At 37.5% G+C, this 9,830-nt stretch overlaps 1 long non-coding RNA gene across 1 annotated transcript; it reads right to left on the bottom strand.

Annotated features, from left to right (window-relative positions):
- Window positions 1–5,269: 5,269 nt before the first annotated feature.
- Window positions 5,270–5,765, bottom strand: LOC116170188. The gene is made up of 3 exons (XR_004145186.1): window positions 5,579–5,765; window positions 5,420–5,518; window positions 5,270–5,358 (listed from the first exon to the last, which is right to left on the bottom strand). It is a non-coding gene; the product is annotated as an uncharacterized LOC116170188 (long non-coding RNA).
- Window positions 5,766–9,830: the final 4,065 nt, after the last annotated feature.

The raw sequence follows: 9,830 nt of genomic DNA on the forward strand, positions 1-9,830 counted from the left end.
TAACATGTTTCGCTTTCTTTGTATCGGTAAGATACATGGGAACCGTGACATAATCAAATTGCGTTTTCTTAATTAGACCGTAAATATTAATGGATAAATTTGGATTTTGTTTTAAAAATTTTGGTAACTGATCTAAAGACATGGGGAAACTAATACCATCAAAATTTAAAATTTGCGCATAATATGGATATGATGATACGCGATCGCTATCTCGAGCAGGGGGGAAAAGGGCTGATGACAACGCCCACCCAAAACACGCCTCATCATTATTTTTAACATTGATGACCGCTTTTTTAGCTTTAATTTCTTTCGGTAATTCTATAAACGATGACGCATGCAACAATGTCACGCTGTTTACGTTCACAGTTAACGAAATTATCTTGGATAGTGCCCAACCACTATCTTGCTCCTCGAATTGCATTAATCGATCCATCAGATAGTCTACTACGTTACTATTAAATAATTGTTTTAAGCTAGCCTCATTTAAATCCCCGGATAAGATATTAAAATTCTTTGTTAAAAAACTAAATTCCCTACATGCTAATACTTCATTATTTTTATTTATCGCGGGTTTTACAAATTCCGCGCAAAACTCAAAATTTGTTTTTAGCGGACTATTATATCTAGGAAATATACCTCTAATCTTACTAATAAATAACTTACAACTATCATGAAAAAATGGCCCTAAAGTCTTATGTCCTAGGTTAACAAGAATCCCGGTACTCACACGTGTCTTGAATGCGGTCGCTAGATCCCTCCATTCCACCAAGGGTCTTCTAGCCAAGGAGGAGCCGGCTATAGATTTCCCCAGTTGACCAATAAGCACCTTGTAACGTTCCATTTTTCCAGCCATAGCTGCAAGGTGCCGTTTATCTCCAACCGATATCGAACCCGCTAGCGAGGATTTAATTTGCCTAAGATTGGCATCGATTATGTTGGTGATTTTCGGGATCTTGCTGACATCGCCGAGATTATAGTTTTTGTAGAAATGTTCAATAACTTCAAGCGTGCTATTTACATTATCGATGGTATTAGCCATTTTTCCTAAATCGATATAATTAAAATATGCAAATAATCTGAAAACACTTGCCTGATATTTGAGGCTTGAAACTGGAGAAGATACAAAGCGCACTGAAGCTTGTTATAGAAACCAATCAAGTTATAATTTGCTCACACATACCTTTAGATGCTTTTATATAGGAGTTGAAATTACGGAGGGGGTATAATCCTTATCGCCAAGAACCTTGATGACCATAAGAAAAAACAAATAACGAAACCAGAAAATTACAAAAGCAGGCTTAATACATTTATTCGTATTATTGTTACAATACCAATTTAATTGCCTATTGTTATTAATTCTACTTTCGGCGTATCGTTCTTGAGAAAACCATTTAACACGACGCCCATCCTCAAATTGTTCAATTGATCGATCACGTTTTCTTCCATTTCTTTAACCATCCGCTGCGGTAGGAAAATTGAAGCATTACCCGCTATTTCGCACACTATCCCTCGTCCATATTGGGTTGATATTGCTTTGATTTTTTCTATTTCGTATATTTTTCCCACTTCCATGTCTCGAACTTTAATAACGGTTCTTTCAACGGCATTTCCAATCGCGTTAATTCGTTGCAAGGATTTATTTAGATCCATTATTGTTACTCGAATACAATTCTGATACTATCTATAATAATATAAGTGAGATTCTTATATACTCGCGCGGTATCCTTTGAAAACTAATCACCAGGAAATGAAAACCATGATCAAATACACCGCAATCAGCATCATTAAACATATACTCGCGCGGCATCCTTTGAAAACTAATCACCAGGAAATGAAAACCATGATCAAATACACCGCAATCAGCATCATTAAACATATACTCGCGCGGCATCCTTTGAAAACTAATCACCAGGAAATGAAAACCATGAACAAATACACCGCAATCAGCATCATTAAACGAAAAAAAAAAAAAAACGTTAAAGGCGGAAATTATTATCAAAAGAGATCGTAATGAAAACCGCGGCAGGAAACCATAAACCCACCATTATTCCAGCACCATGATGAAAAATACCGCAATCAGCATCATTAAACGAAAAAACGTTAAAGGCGAATGATTGTAGCAGTTCCTTTGACGAGGTGATTGGTACCTATCTTGCGATTCTTGTTGTATTTGTGCACTCATCTCGATATAAATCGATTTCTTACTTTCTTATTGCTTTTATACCTTCTCTTAAAACTACTTTGGAGGGGATTAAAAGAAATCCATCATGCGCAGTGTATGTTAAAGGTGTAGGTATAAAACTGCGAACGAGGTAATGCTAAAAATCATTGCGTTAAATCCTCATATCGAACGCTAATGGATCGAATACTTGCCAACATCGCTCAGCGAGAGGCTCAAAAGGAGTCTAATTATATCGAGACGAAGAGCGAATTGTTAAGTTTAAGTGTAGAGGAATTATTGAAAATATGGATCAAGATCCCCAAGGTATTGCAAAGAGACTGTGAATTACGTAATCGAATACGATGTAAGAAACATTGGAACCAGCCGTGGCAGCGCACTCACATCGATGGACCCGCGCCGCTAATGATTTATTGTAATGATTGTATTTCGTCAAAGCATATTCGAAAACCAATGTCATATTAGAATGTAATATTAGAATAATGCGTCTAAAAATAAAGCATAAAGAAGATAAGATTTTTCGCCCACGATTTAAGCGTCTTATCATAGCTGCTATAAATAAACACTATTGCGAGATTGCAGCTTCCCATCCTAATTATAATAACAAACAACTAAATTTCGCGCGCTGTTACTAAAGAAAATATGGATCAAGATCCCCAACGTATTGCAAAGAGACTGTGAATTACGTAATCGAATACGATGTAAGAAGCATTGGAACCAGCCGTGGCAGCGCACTCACATCGATGGACCCGCGCCGCTAATGATTTATTGTATGATTGTGTTTCGTCAAAGCATATTCGAAAACCAATGTCATATTAGAATGTAATATTAGAATAATGCGTCTAAAAATAAAAATAAAGCATAAAGAAGATAAGCTCATTTCCTTTCTAGTTAGCAATATGAATAATTATTTTTCGCACACGAGCGTCGTACGTATTATTTTATCATTTTAACGCGCTTCCCCGCCAAATAGCCCCTAGCCCCTATCGGCGACGCACCCCCGCGTTATACCCTTCTACAACTCGCAAACATCTCAATGCTCTCCGTAGCGTTGTGTGGCTTGTGAGCTTATACGGCCTACTAGGGGCATCTACCGCTCCTACTGCTACCCCATACGATTTACCCTCTACGCCCCTGCAATCGCGCTCCCCCCACATTCTAACAATACTTGAACTGCTAAACGTTCATATCTCAAAGCCTCGCTTAGCTCAGATGGTTAAGGCGGCAGATTCGTAATTCACGTATCGTGGGTTCGATTCCCAACGCAGATTGAAAAAAAAAAATTTTTGTCTATAGCAATCACGTGACCGATGAGACGGGTCCAAAATAACATCCAAGATGGCGGATGGAGCGAGAAAGGGAGACAGACAGACGGTCAAAAATGGCGCCCAACAAAATGGCGGGATTAGATACTAATAAAATGGCGGCCGATCCAAGATGGAGGATTTAGTGACTAATAAAATGGCGCCCAACAAAATGGCGGGATTAGAGACTAATAAAATGGCTACCGATCCAAGATGGCGAAATTAGAAACTAATAAAATGGCGACCAATCCAAGATGGCGGAAATAGAAACTAACAAAATGGCGACCAATCCAAGATGGCGGAAATAGAAACTAACAAAATGGCGACCAATCCAAGATGGCGGATTTGGTGACTAATAAAATGGCGACCGATCCAAAATGGCCGACCACACCGCTCATTGGCTGTGACGCCACAGGGGGCGGCCCCTAAAGGCTCCGCCTACCGTATCCCATTGGCCAAGGGGGAGGGGCATAGGGGGGCGTGCTCGTCTCTGATTGGCTGTGACGTCACGAGCTCGTCTCTGATTGGTGTGACGTCACTTCCTGCGCCAGAACATACATAGGTTATCTACTAGGATCATTTTATTTACACCTGTCCTGAATTTAGACGTAAAACCCCACAAGAAAGACTTCATACTATAAACCAAAACAAACTTTGTACAAACTGTTTGGGCTCCCACCACATTCAAAAATGTCGCTCATCATCGACTTGCCGTACGTGCAATGCAAACCATCACTCTCTGCTTCATATATTTAAAAACACCCCGCGCCAATTAAATATCACTACATCTTCAGAATCAAAGGAAACGGTGGAATCCAAGCCCAGTTCCTCATATCATACCAACGAAACATGTTTATTAAGTACGAACCACTCTTCTAATTATGTTTTCCTTTCTACCACAATCGTGGAGGTGCTTGATTCCTGTAATTCTTTTTCAAGGGTGCGAATCCTTTTGGATTTCGCATCATAAGCCAATTATGTCTCGCAAAGATGTGTAAAAAAATTAGGTTTGAAGCGGTTTAATCTTTCTATTCTAATCTAATTATTTTTATAATCGACACTAGTAATATTCCATAGGCATTCGTACTCCCCATATCTTCGGAACACTTCATTTTCAAAATGCACCACATGAAACAATAAAGAATAAACCGGTGATTCTTCAGTACACGCTCCACTATTTTCATTAGTAGAGTGACAGTAGAGGAAAGTAGAAATCGGTAGTGGGAGAAGGCAAGTGGGCGAGTTACTTTACCACCGTGCGATCTAACTCTACTCTACTAAAATCTAGTACTCTACTCGACCAATTACGTTTTCATTGGTAGAGTTTGAAGTATAATTAGTACTTGCCCAGATTACTCTACCGCTAACTCTGCTAATGAAAACGAGGCTTTATTGCGATCACTCCGATACACAGGAAGCCAAGATCCACGATGGTCCAAAATAAAGGATTTTGGTGGTGTTCCGGATAGTCGAGCGACACAGGCGATAATTGGTTCGCAAGGTTCTTTAATTAGTAAATTCCGGCCATATGGATTTTACTAATATTTGGTGTTACCAAAAGTTTGAATTTATTATTCGAAGTTAACTTGAGTTCTGATAGGATTAGGAGTTTTGCTTTTTTAATCTTCAACGATATGAATTTGATTTTGTAGATATTTTTACAACGTTTTAATTCAAAACGATGAGATATTAAGTATTTATATTATGCTGGTTTTTATACGATTACATTTCTATACTAATAATATTAATAAAATTCTTCCTCTTCTATTCCTCTATATATTATAGTATAGAAGTCGTCAGGATCTCTAACTCTAGGCAAATCATCATCATCTCGATCCATCAAGGCCCCAGTCTCGTCATCGTCATCAGTCACTACTTAAAATTTAAAAAAAAAATAAAAAAGCAATCAAAATAATTAACAATTTTTGGGGCTTACGTATAGAGATACTCTCGCGGTATAGGGGACGAGGTCGGCGGCGGCGGAACGTTGTTATTGTTCACTGCCTCGGAATCCCCTACAGCCTCGCTGTCACTCCTTAAAATAAAAATGATAAATGATAAAAATAACATCTTACAATATCGTTTTGATACTTACGTGTCGAAGTTCACATATGGCAGCGATTGAACGTCATCATCACCTTCAGTATCGCTGTCACTTAAAAAAAATCAAATTAAATGTAATAATCTCGTTTTTTTGCATTTACGTGACGAAATATGACGGTATTGGAAACGGAAGTTGAATGCCATTGTTTCTGGACACGTGCGATTGTAGAATAACAATAAAATTTTATTTTATGAAAACATTGACATGTGGGAATACTTATTGAATTTCGGTATTGTATTAGTAATAGTAGTGAAGCTCGTCATTAGACAAAAAAATTCTAATTATGTAACGCACTTTAACGTACTAATTTTTTTTAAGTACCTGCTAATTTACACTTTCTTAAACAATTACCTATCTACCTACCTTAAAAATGATATAAATAAATATTTCAAAGGAGTTTTGTCTATTATAAAATGCTTTTGTTTTTTTTACAAATTTTCATTATATTCAAACGGTAAAGTTTCGAAATTTTCTACTCTTTGTCGTTTGGAATCTATATTTTTTGGACTTGGCTCTGCTAATCGCATTATAGGGATTATCTCTAACAATTTTTCGGTCATTATAAACATATACTGACCCCTTATCGTTATTAAGAACCATATCGCGCATCAGATCGAAATTTATTACAGAAGAATTTTTGAAATTCAAAGTTATACCTTTAACTTTAACGCTAACAAACTCCTGTATATAACTACCCGGACGCATTTAGGCAGAACGTACCACGTATTAGCTATACGACCAAATTGGGTCGCTCTGATTGGACCGCGACGAAACAAGTAGTACTAGCGGTATAACGGAAATTCTTGAAAGATACTGCATTTTTTTATACCAAGGTGCCACTTGGTACAGTTGTTCCTTAGAGCCATTTAAACGATTTGACCCGAAGAACACTTGACATTTTCCGTGTGGGTAGATTTTAGAGGGGGTGGGGGTGATTTATTGTAACATTTTTTTAAAAACTAAATATGGCCTAGAGACGAGATCTGGGTGTCGATTTCGTATGATTTTAACCCGAGGATTCCAATGGTAGCGCCAAAAATGCAATCCGGATACCGGAAGTCCGTGAAAAGCCGCCATTTTTAGAAAATGACAGACTTTTGATCGAATTATATTTTTAAGGCACACCGGGTCGTGTAAGGTGTCTAGACCTATGTTTTTGGGGTCAGGGAATTCATTTTTGATAACAAATATAACCTGCTGGCATCGGAACTGCATAAGAGACTTCCCTACTGCACTTTTTGAAGACGTCGCACGCGGTGAAACCCAAGATATTCCAAAGTTTTAATATATAAACTTATATTATTTTATTTAATAAAAATACACGTTAACAAACATGGGGTAAAAAATGTATAAGCCTATGAAGAATCACCAAGTACATCGCTGACCTCCTCTGAGATTGCGTTATCACCACTGAAAAGGAATTTTACATATAAATATTAAAGGTTCGGTAGGTAGTAAATTATATCGAAAGTATACAATATTCTTACCCTTTGTTTGAGCAATCTCCCATACATTTTTGGCATGCAGGGGAACATGGTCATCCGTGTCGCTGCAGCACGAGTTGGAGGAGCACATAAGGAGGGCGGCGTATGTCGCTGGCCATAGGTATCTGGGGATGTGCAAACCAGGTGATGAGAAGCTCTACAACTCCAGAACGACGGGATGGACTTTTGAAGCCAAAGATAGGAAGGTTCTGTAGTCCAAGCTGCCACAAGTATAGAAGTAGTAGGTTATTTTTGTTATCATAAATGAATTCCCTGACCCCAAAAGCATAACTCTAGACACCTTACACGACTCGGTGTGCCTTAGAAATATAATTCGATCAAAAGTCTGTCATTTTCTGAAAATGGCGGCTTTTCACGGACTTCCTGTATCCGGATTACATTTCTGGCGCTACCATTGGATTTCTCGGGTTAAAATCATACGAAATCGGCACCCAGATCTCGTCTCTAGGCCATATTTAGTTTTTTAAAAAATGTTACAATAAATCATCCCCACCCCCTCTAAAATCTACCCACACGGAAAATGTCACGTGTTCTTCGGGCCAAATCGTCTAAATGGCTCTAAGGAACAGCTGTACCAAGTGGCACCTTGGTATAAGAAAATGCAGTATCTTTTGGTATACCGCTAGTACTAAAGGTACGTATTGCCTAACTAGGTTTCAGACGTTGTACTTTTTGCCTGCATTGGATTAAAAATATGTACGGATTATCGTCACATGAATTGATTTTTTTGTATTACTGTGCTTATAACGGTTAGTAGTATATCAAAGTACGTTCTGGACCAGGAAATGACGTCAGTCCAATGGGGAGCGTGGAAGTTGGTCACGTGGTCACGTGTGAGCCAATGGGAGCATATTTGTCGGCCATTTTGTGACGTGTTGATTAAACTTATTATGATCTGTACGTTCTGGGCCAGGCGTGACGTCACAGCAATTAATGAAAGAAAAAAAGATTTTTGCCGTTGCGAGGGTTTGAACCACGGATATGTGAATTACGAGCGTGACCGTTTAGCGTATTAGACCAGCAGCGTATTCGTGATATGAAGATTTAGAGGTTGAAGTATTGCGAGAAGTTTTGGCGCGCGATGCGTCGCCGGTGTGGCGATAGATCGTACGGCGTAAGGGGTACCCGGTAGGAGGTACCCCCTAGAAACTATAGATTTAAATTTCTTATATGGTTTTCTATAAGAAAAATCCCCACCAAAGTAGTTTGAAGTGTATAAAAGCAATAAGAAAATAAAAATCGCTTATATATCAAGATGAGTACACCAATATCACAGCAACAATCGCAAGAAGATTCATGGAGTAGCGAAGATGATGATGAATTTTTATCGACTTCTGCTAATAAAGACGAGCAAGGTAATGAATATCAACGATTATGATGAGAGCAAAATGATAAATATGTTAAATGTTTACAGGAAAAGAAACTTTAATAGCAGCATGGTCGTTATTCTTGGATGGAGGAATTATACTCGAAGTGGGGAGTTTACTGGAGGGGAATTTTTTCAATTCTGTTGTGCAAATATCTCATCCTTCATCTTCATGTTATAAAGACCTGCAGTATTTGCAATTTGAATGTTCTGAATGGAACGAAATATTCAGTTTTAAAACTGAGCACTTAATTCGACAAATGCTACAGTATACCCCAAAAGGAAGGAGCAAGCATGAAATATTTATAGAACCTGAAATAATACTTGAAACGGAAGAAGAAGAGGAAGGCGAAAATGATAGATGTATTCGAATAAGTCGCTCAGGTCGATCTATACTATTTTCCAAGAAAGCAATCGAGATGATATTTACCGCCTCCGAAGTCATTACTCAAAAATTGAATTTTGGTAACCGTTATACGATGTATTGTCTTTATGATGATTTTACGCGCGCGTTGGCTGAAATTCTACATACAGAAAATGTCACCGATAAACAGAAAGATAGTATTTTATCAAGAGGAAAATTGATATGTAAAAATCTCAAATTGTTAACATCGCTATCCACTTGGAAGGATAGATATGATAATTTGCAAGAATTTACTGTTCTAACAGAAATTGTAAACATTCACCCTCAAAAATTTATAAATAGGGTTGTTAGTAAAATGAAGTTTTTGAAATAAACAGTTTTCGAGCAAAAAAAATTTTATTTTTTTCATCCATACCCATAGTTCAAGTGTACACAAACTTATTATATTAGTAATAGTAATTTCCTTTATTTAATGATCTAAATACAATTCAATATGTTTATCGAACTTTAAAAGTTTAGCTAATACATCATACAGTTGCTCTAAAACGCCTTTATTAGCACAATGAATATTGAATAAGGATAGATCAATGTCACCTGATTGAATTACACGACCTGTATATTCACTATATTTATGAAATTTATTTCCGGTGATAAAGTATAGGTATCCATCCATGTATTTAAATATAGAAGTTAACTTGAGAGGGATATCTGGAAAGGCATCCGCAAATATTAACCGATTTTTAGGTTGATGACTACAATCATCGAAATCTATCAGTTCATTTACTCCGTGATAAATAAGCGTGCGTCCGGTATAGGTGTTTACTGCGGCATTCACTTTATGGCTATCTGGAATTGTGAAGCGCTTATAAGGCTGAGGCCATCCAGACATCAATTGTAAAGTAGGGAATTGTACTATGTAAATGTGACCGTCACTAAAGAAGACAACATCGCTGTTAGGTTTCTGATATATTGCTTCGAAACGTTTAAAAGATTTCGGAAGAAACGGTA

The sequence above is a fragment of the Photinus pyralis genome, unplaced genomic scaffold (assembly GCF_008802855.1).
Source record: "Photinus pyralis isolate 1611_PpyrPB1 unplaced genomic scaffold, Ppyr1.3 Ppyr1.4_LG1, whole genome shotgun sequence".
Classification (NCBI taxonomy): Eukaryota; Metazoa; Arthropoda; class Insecta; order Coleoptera; family Lampyridae; genus Photinus; species Photinus pyralis.